The sequence below is a fragment of the Camelus bactrianus genome, chromosome 7, assembly GCF_048773025.1.
Source record: "Camelus bactrianus isolate YW-2024 breed Bactrian camel chromosome 7, ASM4877302v1, whole genome shotgun sequence".
NCBI lineage: Eukaryota > Metazoa > Chordata > Mammalia > Artiodactyla > Camelidae > Camelus > Camelus bactrianus.
In genome coordinates, this window is record NC_133545.1 from 14,915,180 (window position 1) to 14,927,093 (window position 11,914).

An 11,914-nucleotide genomic window follows, 5' to 3' on the forward strand; every position below is an offset into this window, starting at 1 on the left:
CTAAGAGGTGCCAAAATATAGGAACTGGAGGAATATCTATTATGGGAGAAGAGACCAAGGCTGCCAATTATAGCCTACATTCTAGATTCAATATCTACTGAAATAATGGGACTAAATCAGAGGGCAAATGTAATAAACCTTATGCACTGAAAAAGCTGCAGAAAAGCAGGAGCAATTAAGTAGCTGAGAACTGAGAAACTGAAGAAAGATGCAAGAGGAATGGATCATGAGAACCTGCATTGTGATAAAGAAGCTAAAATAAGCCAGTGAACATCAAAGGGGAGACATTTGACAACCTCGTTCTTCCATGAAAACGTCTCCTGGGATTCAATCTGAACACTTAAATGATAGAAAGATGTCATTTTATTTCATTTGAATATAGAAACTTGCTGGAAAATAAATATGACCTCCTTTCAATTATCATTCTTTGAAAATAAAAAAGTAATTTGAATTTTGAGTAAGTTACAGAAGCCAAGGAGTCTCTTTTTAAATGGGGGGATTTTAAAGAGGAATGCTAAGGATGTGAATTTCTTGAAGAATGTGTTATGCAACAAACTTTGAGGGAGAAGAACAATTATCACTTTAATTAATTAGGGCCCTGTTGTTGCTCCCTTGTGAAAGATAATCCTTGATTAAAAGTGTCAGTGTGTAAAAATATGGACTGATATTGAAGTGTAAGAGTGTGAAATTTCAATTAATTGTAAAAAATTAGCTGATATTATCATTTACCAATAGACACTGATGATTTTCGGAGACTTGGGACACACAAACAAATAGAGTTGATAGTGGACATGTAAACAGAAACAGAATTAATCCACTGATGGTTCATCCCTCGGAATAATTAGCTCTGTTGGCCTTTTGTTTTATATCTGCAATGCAAAGGTTAATGTTAAGTCACAGCAATTGTTCTGCAGAGGGAGAAAGTAGCACAATATGAAACAGAAGATCAAATAATAATATTTCAGTAACGCATATTGTTTTCATAGCCAACAGAAATGTTCCAACATACATACATTTTATAAATATTCATGAAATCATATTTTATGCCTTAGAAATTCCATACCTGGAACCCTTGCTGAGACTCTTCTCCTCTGTGCCTAGAAAGAGCTCCCAGAGGGCTATGAAGGAGAAAGTATCTTCCAGCAACAGCCTATTATTAGACTAAGCCAGGAGGTGAGTAGCCAAGACAGATTCTAAATCTACTCAAGGCTGATTCCTCCAGTATAAACTCCATTATCATGACTCCACTTTCTGAGCTCAAAGTGTGATGTGCCTCTATTTCTTTTTCTTTCCTCTCTCTTTTTCCTTGGCTTTATCAGAATTAGATGACAAATAATATAATGAGATATTCTTTTAAAGAAATGGCTTCTGGTACAGTAACACAAAACAAAAAAAAAATTTTTTTAAACTTATCTTTGACTTGAGACCTGAGACTGATGCCCAAAGCAATTAATTCACTCATAGACCTAGAATAAGCTATTTAGAGTCCACCGGCACCAATTTCTGTGCTTAGATAAAATAACCACCAATCACAATGATTAGCATGAGGTACAGGAATAGTGTATGTAAAGAAATGACACAGGTCCTAAAAATTGGTAGACACTCGGGAAAAGAGCAGCTGTGATTCCATTGTTTTTACTGTCATTATTATTGTCACAGAAGAGTATCTCACCCAAAATTCTGGTATTTTCCCTAACATGGAAGTATACAGTCATGGACTATATCCAGTCATGTTCACTTTAAAATAAGTGCAAAATTGTGACTCCTTGTTTACCTTTGAATGACACCCATCAGCCAGAGACAACAGAAGTCAAACCCACATCATTCACTATGCTCCCTGACTTTGGTACTCCCAACACACATTAGAAAGGAGGAGAAAAAGCCTATAATATTTAGGCTTACATGTGAGGACATAACTGCCCACCCCACTGATAAAATCTGATAGAAAAGTAATTTTGAGGATGAAGCAAGAAAGCAGCAGGCAGATCAGGGAAACACTTTGGCTTTGGGGCTGCTCTTTATCTTCTCCCTAAAATGAAACTAAATGCCCTGGTGCTCTCCAAAGAACACAATTAAGTAAAGTTTTTCTATCATTTCCTATTTTCATGCTGGTCATACGGTAGAAGACTCTTCCCTCTGTAACAGGGCAGAGGAGGGCATAGTGTATTAGAAAATCTTCATCATGTTCAACAATAGGAAACTGTGTGAAATTTATGTTCTTCCCTTACTAATCAAATTATTCCATTCTTAGCTTCTATAAGGAGTATGAAAAATTTGCCTTTAGGTAATTCTTTAGCTTCCTGTCTCACTCCTTTCTAAAGAGCTTCTTAGCAGTTACTTAAATAATCAAGAAATAATAGGTTTGTCTCCTTACATAGTTCATCGTGTTTACTGGTTTGGCATAGTTGGGGAGGTAAGGGAGAGTTTGTTTCATTAAAATGGAAGACTCATCTTTGTGACCAAGGGTGAGCAATAACATCAGGAAAAATCGTTATAACTTTCCTTTTCCTAGAGGAGGTATTATATTGTATCAGTTTGTTACTGGAGATCATCACGGGGCACCAACTTTGCAACAGTTAACAGTGAAATGCATCCCCATTAACATTTATGACAATTTCCCCACTCTCCTCCAATAGAGCTGGGAGAGAAGAAGAGGAAGAGCGCCAGGTGCTTCGTCCATCTAGATCAGTTGTGAAAACCTAGACAGAACCAGACAGGAGAGTGCACAGAGGAACTTCGGAACCACAAAGATATCTTCCCAAGAAGACATCAGAGAAAATGAAAAATTGTAGTCAGGGAAAATGAAATAAGGCATAGAAAAGAAATCAAGTGCTTATTTCTTAAATATAGCAAGGACTGATTTAACTCTAAGGACATGAGGTATGTACAGGGGACTGTACCCCAACTAAACAAACAGGTACAGGTGTCACATGACATGAAAGAGAAGCATCCTTATCTACGGATGTCCTCCTGAATTGTGACTCATCACCTGTAATTGAAAAATCAGTTTCTGACCACAACTAAGCTCTCAGTCTTGATGGTCCACACAAAGCGGAAAACTGGTATGATGATGTCAGTAGCAACATTTAGGTTGAGTATTGAACATTTGTTCCTCTCCAATGCCCTTTGGATGCCATTTCTTCAATCTGTTATTATTTAAAATGTGGTCCTGTGATTACCTACCTTTGTATCACCTCAGGTGATACAGGAGAAGCATAAACAGATTCCTGTGTCTGACTGCAAACCTGCTGACTCAAAATCTTTGCAAGAGGAATAGAGTATTTCAAGGATTCATCCTGTGAATGAACCTCTTTTAAAAGACTTCTTAAAATTCAGTAATGATTCAAATAATTCAGAACCTGGTTATTTAAAGCACCATACCTGATGATTGTGGATGTTGACTATGGAAAAGTGGATTCATTTCTGCCATGAGATTAACATTCAAGGGTGTATAGGGTCTCAGCTTCAGAAAGAGAAGTCCTGCTTTTCTGAACCCAGTAAATACAGTTAACTTCAAAATACTGCCTTGCTACCACATTTTTCTATTTATTTTCACTGATCTTAAAAATATAGATCTTCAGTTTTAATTTTTGTTGTACACTAGCCATGGGCTGGAAATCTGACTTGAAACTAGTATTTGACCGATGTAGATGCCTGTAGCTTCCTTGATGCAATAAAATGGAATTGGGGGATAGGCATATTTATAGAGCTACATATAATCTATGCTAAACATTGGGGAAAAAATAAAGCTCTGTATTTCTAACATATTCGAAATGTATGTTGCTGTCATTTATACAAATACAGCCTCTGTTCTCATCTCAGACATCATCAGCATCCCTAACGAGTTCCAGTCGGTGCCCTACTACCAGCACCAGGTAAAAAGCATTCAACTTGCCTGGCACTCTTACAAATTAACCCTTTTGTAAATATTCATTTTGATATCCAAAAAACAATTCAGCCAACCCCATAGAGCTCTTTGAAGTGAAAAACCCAGGTTTTCACCTTCCAAATAACTTTTTCTAGGAATATTAAATGCCCCAAATGACATTATTATTATATTGACTATGTGTATCAACATAACAAACACATACTAAGTATGTAGAATGTGTCAGGCAATGTACCTGGCTGTGGGAAATTAAATGAGATACAGGATGTAAAATATTCAGCAAAATACCAGGCACATCAGAGCTTTTCTTACCTATTATTATTGGTTTGGGGGAATGACCAGAATAAGAGTGATGTTTAGCACTGCTTATTAGCATTTTATACTAATAATAAAACAGATGAAGACAAAGGGGAAGAAGAGGAGGAGGAGAATACAGGGAAAAATATATTGGCCAATATTTATTTAGCATGTACTCTGTGCTAGTCATTAAACTAAGCTATTTATATGTATTAGCTCCTTCTGCAGTGGAGGAATAAAGAAATAGGGCTTGGCATAAAGGCTTTGATCAGTTATGGAAGATCTCATGTGGGAAGAGTTTATCCTAGACAGTTGAGAAACAGTGACAAATTTTTAACGGGAGAATGATATGTTCAGATTTGCATTTTAGAAAGGTTATTCTGGCAGTGTGAGGCATGAATTGTACTAGGGAAAGACTGGAGGTGGGAGACCAGCTAGAAACACAAGACTCTGGTGATAGTTCATGTGAGAGATGCTAAAGGTTTATAAAAGATGTGTGGATGGAGAGAAAGGGATGAATTCCAGACAAATCTCAGAGACAGGTTTGACTTGATTTCACTGTGAGATGGTCAAAGGAGAACTGGAGTGAGGAAGAAAGAAGACATGTTTATAGCATATCAATCTCACTTCTAACTTATCATATAATTTGTTAGTAATAATGTGAAGATCGATGCTAATATTCACACAATAAAATACAGTAAAACTTCCAAGTTTCTCACATAACAAAACAACAAATTATACATACAAATTATTATTATTATTATATATGCTATCCAGCAAGAACAATGTTCTCATTCTAAAGTTGATTTCCATTTTGAAATTTTAAAGACATAACATATCAAACATTCCATTAGCTTCTTCTTCCAGAGATATCTCAGTGTCTCCCATAACAAAAGTCTCTGTCTCCCATAGGAAGATTTTCACAATGATGCTAAACACATAAGAGCTTAAGTATTTCTCATTTCCCATAATTTTCTAGAATTCTTCACAGCAAACAGCACTTAATATGTTCAGGCAATGAATATTTTCTACTAATTTCTTTACTTAAAATATACCAAGTAAGAGTCTTTTTTGCTTTTGTACACCCCAAATTATCACTGAAATTGAGATTCTCTCAAAGTTTTAAAAACTGTGTTCATGCCCTATCCACAGTAGTGTGCTTCCTGCTATTGAACACCAGAGGGCACCATTCAGTGGCAGCCTGGATTTGGGAAAGGGGGGAAAGGGAAGGAAAGAATTCCATTGCTAATGAAAAAACTGATTTTTTTAGTGTGTACCCTTATCTGCCATGAAACATTACCATGGTAACAGCACTAGTTAAGATGATTGCATATTTAGGTCACAGTATAAAAGAAGGAGCTTGAACATGTGTGAAGAAAAAGGGAAATGAAGTAAAGTAAGACAAGAATATATCAAGTGTAGAAGGAGGCAACCCACCAGAACCTACCTCACACTTTGCTAACTGCAGGTTGCAAAGTCACATCATGCCTGTCAAAGCAAAGGTGAATGATAAATTCTAACTAAAATCAAAAGTCACCATTCAAACTCAGAAGCTCAACCACCAGCAATCTTAATAAAGAAAAAGGAACTCACTTGAAGAGACAGCCAGCCGAGAAGCTGGGATGTGTGTGTTCTGGGGCGGTTCTTGGTTAGCTGCATCACAGGAAAACCTCTTCATCCACATCAACACTTAACATGAGTTAAACTGGATAATAGCAAAATTCTCCTTCATTCTTTCACACCAGACAGAGGAAAATGGTGTCGCTATAGGTGAAGATAACACCAGCCAAAATATCAGGTAATTTCTTTGGTGCCCTTGTCTTCCTCTGCCAGAGGCAATCACTGATTAATCAGAACAAGCATGTTGTGCCAACTAAGAAGCTACTTGGCACTGAATCTTCCTTGCTTAGGGTTTAGGGGATACAAACAGGAACATGCAGAGTTGAATTAAAAGAATGGCGAAAATATTGTTGAACTCTGAACACCACCGTTGTGATTTCCCCAAACTGGGAAAATGTGTGCTGCAACTATTCATCAGCACAGCATAAGACAAAGACTGGAGTCCAACAGGCTTACATGTGAATCCAGGGGTTGCAACTTACTTACTAGCTGTGTGATCCTGGGCCATTACCTGACCCCTCTAATGCTGGTTTCCTCATCTGTAAAATGAGGACAATAACACTTACTTCATAGGGTTGCTGCAATGATAAAATGAGAAAACTGATTCAACTATTTGCTTATTCAACAAATATTTAATAAAACCTTAGGATGTGCCAGACACTATCTTAAACAGTGGGGATAAAGCCCTGACAGAACAGATGATATAATACATGTAAGGTGCTTAGGACAGTCTCAGGGATTTAGAACACACCTGATGACAATGCTTTTCCAAGCAAAAATGACCTGCTTCCTTTGCTCCACACAAAACACATGCTACCACCAGCACTATCACCATGTGGCCCAGCTGAGCTTTGGGGTGTGCAGTCAGTACACTTGTTCTGATATCCCTGAAGGAGAAAAGTCCCAGCATCTGCTCAATGAACCAAAGGTAGACAAAATGGGGACAGGTGACAGAGAAAGAAAGCCAAGTGTTAACAGTCACAAGGAGGACACTGACAGTGTTTGATACAGAGGAGTCCTCTGAGGAAAAATACACAGGTCCACATCATAAATGCCAAGCCTACTCAAATACAAGGTTAAATAAAGAAAACCAGGTCCCTCAAGGAAACTGTGTGACAAAATATTTCTGTCAGTTTCTTGATCCTACTGAGTAAGTGAAAAAGGATTAAGATAAGAGTAACAGTGAGGTTTGAGTAGTCATACCCATTGCACATTCTCTCACAGGCATACCCCGAAAGACAGCATTGGTGATAGAGGTTCATTACGATGGCTGTTGATGGCATATCCACAGATTCTCGAGCTCATTTTTTCTCCCATTTTCCTCTTCAGTTCCTTTATTCTGTTGCCCCCTCTCCATCCTCTCTTGTACTTGCTTTAACTTTGTTCACTGCTGTGGGTCAGACATGTGCCTCCTGACCATGCGCATCCTCCCCCAATGAAATGGGTACCATGCCTTCCCTGCCTTCCCTGTGAGCCCACAGCCTTCAGTCTACTGTTCTCGTCAAACCTCTGAGGCTTCCCCTCTCTCCTCCTGTGCACTGCCACCCCCTTTCCCCTGGGATGGCTACCCCGAAATCAGAATTGTAAAAGTGCCATTGAATGTACATCCAAGTGGCTAATGTTGGAGGTTATCTGGGCAAAGGTGATAGGATCACATTTGGAGCAATGTGGTTTTTAAATGTGAAGATAGCACTCTCTGTGCCCCCAAATTGATAGACTGTGGGGACTCATTCCAAAGAGACTTTTACCTGTGTCTAACTGCTAGTCTCTTCCACATCCACCCCTTTTGTCAGCTGAGAGCTGCAAACATGTTCTGTGGATTCTCTTGAATTTGAACTATGATAGGGATATTTAAGTCTACCCATTTTCTCGCTCTAATGCCCCTCCAGACACTCTCAGACATGCTTACACAAACAAGCACATCTTTCTTTTGTAGGAAGTCTGAATGTCTGTCAGGAAGGGCACCCTGAATTTTTGGATCCCAGGACTTTACCCAACTCCCACCCCATCTCATTCACAGAGTTTTAAAACAGTAAACTGAGTGGGCTGGAATTTCCATGGCTTTTTAGGGTTAAGTTTTACTACTCAGTTTTAATTGGCTTAATTGTTCAGCCTAGTAAAGCATATAGAGTCAACAGAAGTTGCTCATCCTCCTGCCACAACTGGAACACATCACTAATAGTAAAGACAATGAAAATTCATCTGGCATTAATTTATTACTTCTTGAAACCTTAGCTGCCAAACCCTGCAAAGCTGCAACATTGCTGGCACACCCATATGACAAGAATCTCAAAAGTCCACTTTGTGAATTGCAGACTAGGACAGTTCTCAGTGTGAATCAACCGGTTTACTCTTATGATCATCCATGCCCTTGCCTTTATCCCTCCAGGACGACACACACATGCCCAAATGCTGTATCTTAAGGCTATCACCACCCTTACTATTTACTTACCAATGAAAATGCACTCTCTGTATATCCCTGCCATATGTTGTCAATGTAATTTGTGTATATATACAGATTGCCAACAAAACACCATGGGCGCCTTTGCCTCATAAGGCCGGGTTGAGTATCAAGAGTTTATGAGTAGCCTCGCTTTCAGAGCTGTTCTCAATACCAGGAAACCCAGATGGCCTGGAGCAAAGTGAGGTGCTGCTCCACTCCAGGACCCAGCCATCTAGGCTTCCCTGGAGAAGGCTGAGACCTGGTGGGGTGGAGGCTGAGGATTTGCACGCTGCAGCCTCAGGGTCCCTTAATGCTCTGCACAGCCGAGACAGAGCGCTGGGGGTCTTTTCTTCCCAGAACCTACCCCCACCCCATCCTCAACCCCAAATCGAGTTTTCCCCAAGCCTTTCTTGTGGCCCCACCGTTTATCTCTGGAGTCTGGGCTGGCTCCCCTCTCTTCCAGCCCAGTCCTCTGCGGAGCTGAGGCTACGGCCAGGGCATCGCTCCCTTTTGCTCTGTCCCTGATCCCAGCAGTGGAAGTGCCTTGGCCGCAGGCTCCCGGCACAGTGGAGCTGGGGCTGCAGGCAGGAGCAAGAGCCAGTGTGCGGGAGAGCCTGGGGACGTGTGTTTGTATCGCTGGCTGCGTGCACTAGGGGACTCGCAAACTACAGGAACCCACTGCCATCCAGCGCTAAGAAAAAAAGCAAGAAAAGCAAAACAAAGTTTAAAAAAAAAAAAAGAAAGAAAAAAGAAAAGAAAAGCTAAGATACGAGGGAAATAGGAAGTCAATGCAGGGGATTTGGGGGCTTGAAGGACCGCGAGGCGCTGGGCTCCTGCTGGGCTCGCTGCACCTGGGCTGGCTGACTTGGAGCCCTCGGTGGCCTCGGTCACAGGCTGGCAGTCAACTGACTAAGGACACGGGAGGGCAGTCCAGTGAGGTGTCAGCAGGGAGCTCTGCTTGCCTTAGGCATATACCTTCATTTTTCTGCTCTCTTCCCACCTCTCCGTCCCGGTGACTCACCATAGATATTTCCATACAGGCAAAACTGGTTTCACGGAGTTGGACTGGTGAGCTCCTCGGCGGACTTTCCCTTGGGCTACTGAGTGGCTCACAGAATGAGCAGGAGGGTAGAGAAAGGAATGGGGATGTTGGAAGGGCACTGAGGCAGTGGGTGTGTGTTGCTTTCTGAGTCGTGAGTCGTGATTCTGGGGAATCTTGACCTGTTAGGCGCTCTCGTGGGCGAGCAGCCTCCTGCCCCTGGAGGGGCGCCCCAAGGTACTGGGCAGAGCGCACAGGTGGAATTTCTGCGTGATCTCCCCTGCGCGGACTTGACCACACATCGCGGGTTTTGAGAGCTACAAGTTAGCGGCGATCGCCCAGGTCCGCAAATGCGGACCGCGAGGGATATTGCGGGTTCACGGGTTCCCGATCTATAACCCTGAACCCCACGGGGTGGCCCAGAACCCATCGTGAGGTGGCTGACGGCAAAGCCCAGGCATGATCCGGGACCTCGCGCGCTCTGGGCTGAGACCCTGTCCTAAAATCAAGGCGGACAGCCGACGTCGTGAGAGGGCCGAAATAGGATGGGGTTGCAGAAGGCTTCCCTCTCTTTTGTCCTGGGACCCTCTACTCATTCTTATTCTCTTGCCCCTGGGCTGTGCCCCTCCGACCTCAGCAGCAAGCCTCTCTCCAGCGACCCGACGCGGGCGCCCGAAGGGCTGTTTGGAAGGCGAAACTGGAGGAAGGTACAGAGCCGAGGGAGCCTAGTGTCCACCTCAAACGCCTGGAAGACCCCAGGCAGGAAGGAGTGTGAGAGGCAAGAGAGGACGAAGCTCCCCTTGTCTTTTCCGCTACGGCTTCTCGGGGAGGGGGAGAGGGTCGGTGACAGTGGAGGGGATGGCGGGCTGGAAGAGAGAGCGCTGCCCTGGCCGGCGCGGACCCCAGGTTGCCTTCGCCACATTCTGCCGGACTCAGTGACCCGCGGAATCGCGTCCCCGCCCTGCGCTCTACCTTCTTTGCCCCTGCCTTCCAGACCCGCCATCGCTGCCCTCAGTTCTCGGAGCCCCAGGAGCCAAAGTTTCCATTTAAGGATCTGCACTTGTGGAGGAATCCTTCGATTTCTTTACCCTCGATCCCTTCGCGCCTGTTCCTGGGGACTGGGAAGGACCCTGCAGTACCAGGATCCTCGGAGCCGGCAAGCGGAGAGCTTTGCAGCACGGTGTCCTTACCTGCGGCCGGTTTAGCTCCAGTTGCCTCCCCGGGCTGCAATATCCTTGGTGTGCGCTGGCAGGAGCGTGGAGCCCTTCTCCGTTTCAGGGCTGACCTGCTGGGGAGCCAGCTCCTCGCGGCTCAGAGTCTGAGGCCAGCCGCCGGCTTGCTTTCCCCCTTGATCTTGCAAACGAAAAGGAAAAGATTAGTTGGTGCCGCGACACTTGGAGGGGTGGGGCGGGGGAGGCGGGGAGAGAGAGGACCCAAAAGCTTGGGCGAGGGCTGCGGGGCTCGGGCGCGCGCGAGCAGAGTCGCGCACCCCACACCGGTCCCAGTCACTTAGCGAGTCCGGAAACCCTTAGCGGTGTGGACTGGAGTTAAACCCACGCTGCCCCCGTCCTCCACACCAAACCACCAAAGGAGAAGCAAAAAGGGCTCTCAAACCTGGCTTTCACGAAGATGTGTCTGGAGAGCAAAATCGAACCGAGACGTAGCTGTACCGGCGAGCTGGGCGGGATTCATTTCTTCATCAAAGTGCTGGGGGAAGTAGTAATTAGTGTAGAGGCAACTAATTACTAATTAGTTCGGTGCCTCTGGCGATTTCCTAGTGGGATCTGTGGTTTTAAGTCTCTGGCCAACCAGCTGACTGGCATGTATGTGCATTCGTGTGTGTATGCGTGTTGGCGCGCGCGCGTGCGCGCGTGTGTGTGTGCGAGCGGGTCTCTGCGCCCGGGCACCTTTGGTACACAGACAGGAGTGCGTGTCGGTGTTCGTGCGCCTGTGTTCGATTAGCTGCAATGGGCGGACAATTTCTGGAGAGAACATTTACAATTTTCTTTCACTATGACAGGATTAGTTGCTGTTTAAGGCGCTCCTCCAATGAAATCTTCTCTGCTCTCTGATTTGGCAGTTCTTCTGAGCAAATATGACAGCCTTTTCCCCAGGCTCCTCTCCGCTCCTTTTCAGGTCCATCCCCAGAGCCAAGCTCTCCATCTGCAATTTTTACATCAGAACCTTTACAGTTACCACCACCACCCAGTCCCGTTCCTGCAAGTATATGATTGCTATTAGGGTAACATGACACACTGAGAAGAACCCAGTGTTGCTTTTTGATTGCCGAAGATGCTTAAGACCCGTTTTTCCAGGTGGGAAAATGTTAGAATAAATCCACTATGCTTTGTAAACATATAATCGTGTTGAACTACGAACGGATTGTTTATCTCTTTGGGACGTTGGCAAATGTATTAGAGGGGGCGATAATTTTTTTTTCTTTCTTGTTTTATACAGAGCCAATGCCCATGTTTTCTTTGACTAACAGTCATTAGATTACAAAATATTTATGGTGCTTTATGGAATTTGGGATCTTTATGAAAAAAATTAGGATACAAACTTACTGTGTTCAAATCAGTTTTAAATCTTTTTTTTTAAATTTTATTTTAATGAGAAAAGCCATTCCAGT

The 11,914-nt window shown here is 43.4% G+C and overlaps 1 protein-coding gene across 1 annotated transcript in view; it reads right to left on the bottom strand.

The window, feature by feature from the left end:
- Nucleotides 1–11,416, bottom strand: part of CHRM2 (cholinergic receptor muscarinic 2) — a 132,283-nt gene extending 120,867 nt beyond the window's left edge. The window contains exons 1-2 of the mRNA XM_010947495.3: nt 10,900–11,416; nt 10,476–10,638 (exon numbers count right to left, since the gene is read on the bottom strand). The gene's annotated coding sequence lies outside the window, so the exon portion shown is untranslated. The remainder of the gene's footprint in view (nt 1–10,475; nt 10,639–10,899) is intronic.
- Between the last annotated feature and the right edge of the window lie 498 nt (nt 11,417–11,914).